Here is a 7,841-nt window from a genome sequence, read left to right on the forward strand (position 1 = left end):
CCGCCCCCCGCGGCTTCCTCCGGCGGCGGGAGGTCGGTGAGGGACGGGGCGGCGGCCAGGCCCGGCCTAGGGCGAGCGGAAAGATACCCTCAGGTTTCACATAATCGCAGCTCTTAATAATATCACCGTTATTAAGAGCTTCGATTAATCCGTAAGCTTTAAAGCATCGAAAACGCGTTCCCGGCTCGTTCCCGGTCCACAGCAGGTTGGTGGCAACAATAAAAGCAAAGTGGCACTTCTCTTTGCTGTTTTTGTTTTCCAGGCCTTTGCCTTTGGAGTGTTAAACTGCTATCTGTAACACAGAACACTTCAGGTTTTGTGTTAATACAYACAACTAGTTGTATGTAACATTTGTGTTTTTAATTTTAATTGACTGTCATTGTCTTCAACCTAATATGATTTTTTTAAAAAAAATACGCATTTAGGACAGTTACAGTTTACATCTTGAAGAAGCTGAAGCTTCTTTTCTTAAATGTTCTGTCGTGAGAACAATTCCCTGGATACGTATACTGCATTTGGGGTTATTTTAGGTTCCATTGTTTCTTTAAACACTGTACAGAAATTACTAGGTTGTATAATTAGGCTGCAAAGAACCTAAAGAGCCACAACTGGATCCTTAGAAGTCCTTGTTATTTGTCTGTTTTTAAGGCTAAGGTGAGGGAGTCCYGGTGGGGGAAGCCGGGGCAGATGGTCTCTGCAGCAGGGGCGACTGCTGCTTTCTCAGAGGCTGCTTCTCTACTCAGCAGGGGGAAGTTAAAACTGTAATTGCAAAGGCAGCATTTTCTCCCCAGTTCCACAACTGCAGACTTAAAGCATGGTATTGAGGCAAAGATCTCGTAATAGAGGTTTCATCCCTAGAGTACCTGTTCAGCGTTATGGATATTTATATATAGCGTGAGTACTACTGAGAGGGAGAAAAAAGCGAGTGCAGAAATACAGCAGACAGACCATAAAGGTCTGGGCAAGTGATGTTATAATTTTCGCCCTGCTAGAGAAATAATAGAGGTAGATGGGTGTTGACTGGTATTTCCAGTTAAACGCGTTTTTGTCATGCAGCTSACAGATGCTGACTATGAACCATTCTCTTCCTCTGAGATAAATCCTTTAGGTTTCTCTGTTTTTTTTTCCAGTGCTTACTCCTGATTCATACCCACTAAGCCTCTGAAAATAGTCAGAACTCTACTTAGCTTCCCAGATGTTTTAGTGAAAGYACTGTACTTTCTGCTGCTCTTCAGGGCTATGTGGCAGTCAGTAATATTTTTCACTTCTATAGAAGCGTAACAATAGAATTYATACAAGTCTGCACAAAGATGCTATTAAAAATTCTTAATCAAATAGCTATTTCAATAAAAATGGAAGCTTCCACACAAAAATCTCTCTCTATTTTGTGAGAAAGTAAAATTGAAGCCATTGGGTAAACTGACACTTTAATTAAAATAAACAGTCTTTTTACCTCAGTTCAGGAGGTGTTGTAGAGTTACTTTCATTAGTCTCTGACACTCCAGTGGAGCTTGTGAATCTGCTGAAATATGTATTTCTCATAATGTTCTGAAAAATGCAGAAGTTTCTCTTTATTTTCTTGTTTTCTTGAYGATAGGTTAATTTTCTTCTAACAGGAATTATTTTATGAGTCACCAAACTAATAAAGCTGGTTTACAGACCAAGTGATAGAACTACGAGGAAGTTTTTTAAAATGCTATGTGGAAAATTTGGCAATGTTCAGCCATAAAAACTAGAAAATGATTATGCAGAAATCAGCAGAAAAGTGTAAACCATCTTTAACAGAATTTCTGCAAGCCTTTCTAACAGTTGCAGGAAAGTGCAAAAAGACTTCCACAGAGCTCCAGTCCTGTATCTATTGGCACAGATGGGTTTTTAAAAGGCAGAGCTGAGAGAGAKATCTTTTTCTAGAGACTGGCTGGAAATATTAGGCAGTCCCTGGTCACATACAGATGTGCGGTCCAGCTTTAATAATGATATTTTATGTGATGAAGCAATTTCACAAATATTGTTTTGGAAAGTCATGCTTACACTCATGAAGGAACCTTTTGCTAAGGGAGTAATATGATTTCCCTGGRCATTGAAAGGTAAACACTGTTAGCTAAGGAGAGACTAAGATTTAAAGACTAGTAAATTTTTATTACCATAAATTGCAACTATTTTGTGTGTGTGYTTCACCGGTTAATCACTGTATTTAGGAAGGTACAAATTTCCARGAAACTTGCAGAGAAGTAACACTGGAGAGGCAGACATAACTTACTTTTCTTCTGTCTCACTTCTGAAAAAGACCTGGCTCTTTTAGCACAGCTAGGCCTTGATYCCACAAATTGCATGTGGGGGCAGGTGGGTGAATCGCAGAGAATGCAATATTGTGCTCATTTACAAGAACATTATCGGACAGGAGCCTTGAAATACACTGACTACTTGCTAARGTTGGAGATCTTACATACACTCTAAAGTAGAACGTAAAGTAAGATTGAGGGCCTAGAATATCATTATTTATTTARATACTGCAAATTATCTTGTTATATGGCATTAAAACACAAAGTTACAATAATCTTGGGAATTTGTAATGAACATATAGGAGTTCAAGTGCAAACAGAAGAGCTTTCTAAATATCATTTCCCTCATTGTACAGCTTTGTACAATCATATGCCTTAATATATTGATAAACATTTACAAATGATTTCRAGACAATTTTTGCCTTAGAACTCTGCAGTAAGACAAGGTGCCACTAGACATCTKCTTATGTTGCTCATGTTTATGTAAATTGTTCTGTGTTTTTCACATTGTAAGAAGTTGATAGGTGTGCTATGTGGCTAAAAAAGAGCTGAGGATCATGGTAGACAATCTGTGGAATGTAAGTTCCCTGTGGAACACTATACCCAAAAGGGATCATATGTTTTTTGAATATATAAATATGCTATTATCAAACAGAAGGTAAGTTACTCTTTTTCTGTCTTTCAGGGTAAATGCTTTTAGAATATTGGACTCAGTTACAATGTCCACAGTTTAAAATAAATTGAGCATAGCTTAAAAAACTGCAGCAAGAATTATTAAAGGTTTGAAAAGGTGCCTCTTAGTAACAAACTACAGGGATCAATTTATTTAGTTTATCAGCTAGAAGTTAGTGGGTTGACATAATCGTAATCAGTAACTTAAAAACATTATAAAATAAAATTTTCAGCACAACAATATTGTACATAACAATGATAGCCATCATTAATGTATAATAAGACTTGAAGCTGAAACTAGGCAGATTCAGACTGCTGTACAAAATTTCAACAGTGAAAACAATTAACAACTGRAGCAACTTTATAAAGGTTGTAGCAGATATCACTGGCAATTTTAAAGTCAGAATTAGTTATTTTTCTAAAAGATGGGATCTGCTTGAGATAATAAAGACAGTGAAGACTTACATCTTTTATCTTAGAAGAGCTGATAGAAGGTGTTTACTATAATTCCTCTTGGATTTATTCTTTATGGATGCACAGCAATTCTTAAAATGAGTCCTAGAGTTTTTCCACACTTTGGAAAATGTTGTCTTCTTCCTCCAATATTTGTATTTAACTTGAAAAACAGAAAAGATCTGTACATCCTTTGAGTTCAAAAACGGGTTTTGTTGATAAAATGGGTAAGATGACAGTGCAGAACTATTCCATTTAGTGAACTGCATAAAATATATCTGGGGAAAAGTATAAAAGAGGACTATTCCCCAAGAGAGTAGGGAATGTCAAAGAAAAGCTTGTRCCTACTTGGTTATTTTCTTATATATATTTATCAGAAAAATGACTAGATGGCCTAAAACTATCTTTGGGAGTATCTACTGTACAGAGGGTTTCYCTTGTCAGTGTAAAGCTGAGACTTTGATCAGGGGCCACCTCAACATGCCTTCAGCTTTATGCATTAATTTGGACTATATAAAAAGCTGAGCATGAATTAGAGTGGCTCTGGGGCTTTTCCACCCTGCTGTGAGGACTGAGCAGCTCCTGGACAGCTCTAAAATCAGATGAACACACAGATGCTCTAAAGAACCTTTGCCCAGCACCTTCATCTTACCCCTAAGTGCATCATGCAATGGATATTGTACCATTATCTCTGCTCTGAAGCATGGAAAAAAGATAAAGCTCTCAAAGTGCTGCTAAGCAGCTGGTTTAGGACCTTGGAGACCTTGAACACTTTGTAGGCGAGAATGGATCAAATGACCTGGAGYTCCCTGTCATGATCATTCTTGCTGTGCCTAGAGCAACTGCACCATTAAGTTTTATAAAACACTTCTGTCAGCACTAAGTGCTTTACCCCTTGACCCCATTTACCTCAGCTGGAGTGCGCTAATTAATGGCAGAAGATAAGAGTTAAATTCTATGCAAGCAGTTTTTCAGTCTATTCACCCATTCAGTGAAAGGGGATGATGAACACCAACTTTATTACCTCTCACAGGAGGTTTTCAGGTAATTTTACATTATAGATTTCTTGGTCTTCCCTGTTTTTCCTCTGCATCAGTTGCTTTCTTTCTCTTACTCCCTTGCTTTCTGCTCTCTTAGTTTCCACTCCATGCCATCCTATTAACATACTGAACCTGGCTTTTCCCAGTYTATTCCCTGAAGTGGAGCCACAGCTGTTCTTTGGAGGCTTTCACCAATCCACCATCACTTCAGCTAGTCCCCTCTTTTTCCAGTTTAAGTGATTCTTGCCAACTACTCTGAATTCCTCCAGCCCCAAAATTCTAAAAAGAACTAAACTCCCTGTTAAGCAACCCGTCTCCCACTCCAACATGTAAATTGTTTGCACTGTCTTTCTTTCCTTCTCTTCAACACATGCTTGGTTTAGATTTAGGCCTCTGGAGAATATACATGTAGTTCYGAAGTTCATACCTCATGTGCAAACCCACATCCATGCAGTGTCCAAATGCTTTAAATGCCTTCCCCAGATTTTTTATGGTGGTCAGTTCCTCTTTCGATAACTTTCTTTCAGCTTAGTAGTACTAACCCTTTTTCTCATCAGGAATGAAAATAGACAAGTTTTTTTAAGTCACATACTCTACCAAGTCATAGCKTGTTTTACTTACAAGAAATGAGGTRGCTTTTCCTTGCTTTGCTATGTGAAATTGCTATTTGAGTGTCATGACAGCAATTGCAGAGAATGAGTAGGAAAGGAAAGAGCAAAATTAAATAATACCCACGGCCAAAATAGGAATAAGTTATTTTATCCAATGACTAGCACAGATAGATTTTTGCAGAGACTGAAGAAAAGGAACAGTATAATAGACTATCTTTCTCTCCAGCAAACTCTTAGAAAACAATTGCTGCCTCTTCTCCTTTCTGCTTTCTTTTCCTATAATTTMTTTTCCCTACTTCTCACCACTGAAATCATAGTGGATTTTCTTCTCATGGGGATGGTATGTTTGTGAAACTTTTTTCCCGCTATTCCTGGTGATTTGTAGGGAAGGCATCTTTTGATTTCATCTTCCCGTGATGACCTTCAGTAACCATGTTAGTTTAATTACCTTGTACTGAGCTGCTCAGTACAAGGTTTTCAATCTCCATTTGCTGATTTATTCTRTTAGCTGTTGGAAGCTGCCTCATTATACAAAAGCAAATATGATTATATAAAATGATAAATAATTTGGATGGCCCTTTTTACAACTATAAAATTTCTTATCCTYAAACTATTTTTAAAATCTCATTTTAAAAGTCATATGATGTATTAAGTTCTGTGAACATAGATTAGGAATTCCAACTAATTAACTGATTCTATCACATAGGTAGTTTTCTGGAAGGAAATAAGCAGGTCAACCCTCTCCTCCTCCAACATTTTATTGTAAGATTATTTGTATCCTCACTGTCTAGAAGCTTCAGTCTCTTCTAAATCAGTGAATATTAACTCTTTTCTCACAAGGTGTCATACATGTCCCCTCAAATTAAAAAACAATTCAATAATTAGAATAGATTAGAATTCACATATAGAATTTACTTGATAAATAGCCAGTGTACAGATTTAACTGCTGGATTAAATCACAAGGAGAGTGACAATGAATTTTTAATTGCTGTCTACTTAAAATTCACATTACTTGCACAATATTCCAGTGAGATCCTCAACAGTTCTATTGCATACAAGATGTTCTAAACATTTTATTGAAATTTATATGGAGGGTATACTAATCTGTTTAAAATAGAGATGTACTGTAATAAAAAATTAAAAAGGGAACTGGAGCAGAAATAGATGATTTGTAAGATCCTGATAAAAATTTACACTAATGTTTCATTCATCCAGTAAAAAGAAAAAGTTACAGATAGCTTATAATATCTACAGAGCTATATTTGTGCAAATAACTGTCAAATGCTAAACTCATCATCACACCAAGTAGTGTTTTTAGCACTGTTATGTTATTGTGTTGTTTGGGGGTTTTGTTAATCACTTAATGTCTATATAGATGAATAAGTATAAAAAATTTGAAAGCCTTAATTCCACCTTCCCTTTACAATAAAAAAAAAAAACTTTCTAAGAATATGATTTATGAGGTAGATTAGAGACTTTTAACTGTCCATCCACAGATTCACTGAATGTGAATATGCATGTTATGCATGCATATCTGTCTCTTGTGCAGATGAAATAAAGGTGAGTCCAGCAGACTTCTTTTAATGTTGCATTCAGCCTACTATCAAATTTGGACTATGAGAGCAGGAAACTGGAGATTGTTAGTAAAGAGAAACTCCTTTAACTCCAAAAAACAGATGCAAACACAAAGTAAATCAGTAGTGACCAAAAGTCACTATTCTGTAATGACTGGCCAAGTATCACAGTTTGAGCTTTTTTCTGACTGGCATACTGTTGCATCTAGACAGAAACAATCTTCAGGTGCAACCGAATGGATACTGAAGCAGAGACTGAAGCGCTGTGTCACTGTTACTTAGGGTGCACTGTTACCAATCCCTGAACATGCTCTTGCTGTACCAGTTCTATAGAGAAACCAGAATTACAAGGAACAAGATAGGCAGTCTTTTACTGGCACAAAATTCAAAATAACCCCATGAAACTGATATCCAGCTATTACAAGACGTGCACTTGTTTTATAANTTTACTGGCACAAAATTCAAAATAACCCCATGAAACTGATATCCAGCTATTACAAGACGTGCACTTGTTTTATAACATTTAACATAATTTTATATATTTAACATATTTTTAACATATATTGTGCAAAAGTTAGTATATGTTACATTTTTAATAGTTTTGGTGATAATCATAATTATTATTAATGTACTTTTTAAGTAAACAAAAGAAAAAAACATGTTTCAGTCCCCAAATTTGGATACCTAGGCCTTGCACAGGAGATCTGGACAAGCAACTCACAGAGGGCATTCCCCTCCTAAACTCAAAGGCAGCGGCAGAATACTGACAATATTCATTGTAGCAAACTATGAAGTTTTGACCACTGAATCTTGGCTCCATTCCCTGTGTTCTAGGCCTATCCTGATCTTTCCTGCATTACTGTTGAGAACGCTGCTACAAGCAGTATCTAAGGAAGGAAACCTATCCTCATCAAGCTCTTTAACAAAAGATGCTGAGCTAAAGAAGAGTCAGACAAGGTAAGACACTTAGCAGAATAGTTATCAGATTAAACATGAAAAATTGGGAAAGGACYCATCYTGTTCAACTTCTTCATCAGTGACTTGGACGAAGGGACAGAGTGCCTCCTCAGCAWGTYTGCTGATGRTACCAAGSTGGGAGGAGTGGYTGAYACACCTGAGGGCTGTGCTGCCATTCAGAGAGACCTGGACAGGCTGGAGAGTTGGGCAGAGAGGAACCTCCTGAGGTTCAACAAGGGCAAGTGTAGAGTC

At 37.1% G+C, this 7,841-nt stretch overlaps 1 long non-coding RNA gene across 2 annotated transcripts in view; it reads left to right on the plus strand.

Moving 5' to 3' along the window:
• Window positions 1-6: 6 nt before the first annotated feature.
• Window positions 7-7,841, plus strand: part of LOC146602048 (uncharacterized) — a 25,086-nt gene continuing 17,251 nt past the window's right edge. Inside the window, exons 1-3 of one of the 2 annotated variants that reach the window (XR_014898308.1) lie at window positions 7-205; window positions 7,467-7,589; window positions 7,670-7,772. This is a non-coding gene — a long non-coding RNA (uncharacterized LOC146602048). Of the gene's footprint in view, window positions 206-7,466; window positions 7,590-7,669; window positions 7,773-7,841 lie in introns of those variants that run through there. The other variant, XR_014898312.1, reaches the window with a different exon arrangement.

The sequence above is a fragment of the Rhea americana genome, unplaced genomic scaffold (assembly GCF_003343005.1).
Source record: "Rhea americana isolate MKP2758 unplaced genomic scaffold, rheAme1 scaffold_0, whole genome shotgun sequence".
Taxonomy (NCBI): Eukaryota; Metazoa; Chordata; class Aves; order Rheiformes; family Rheidae; genus Rhea; species Rhea americana.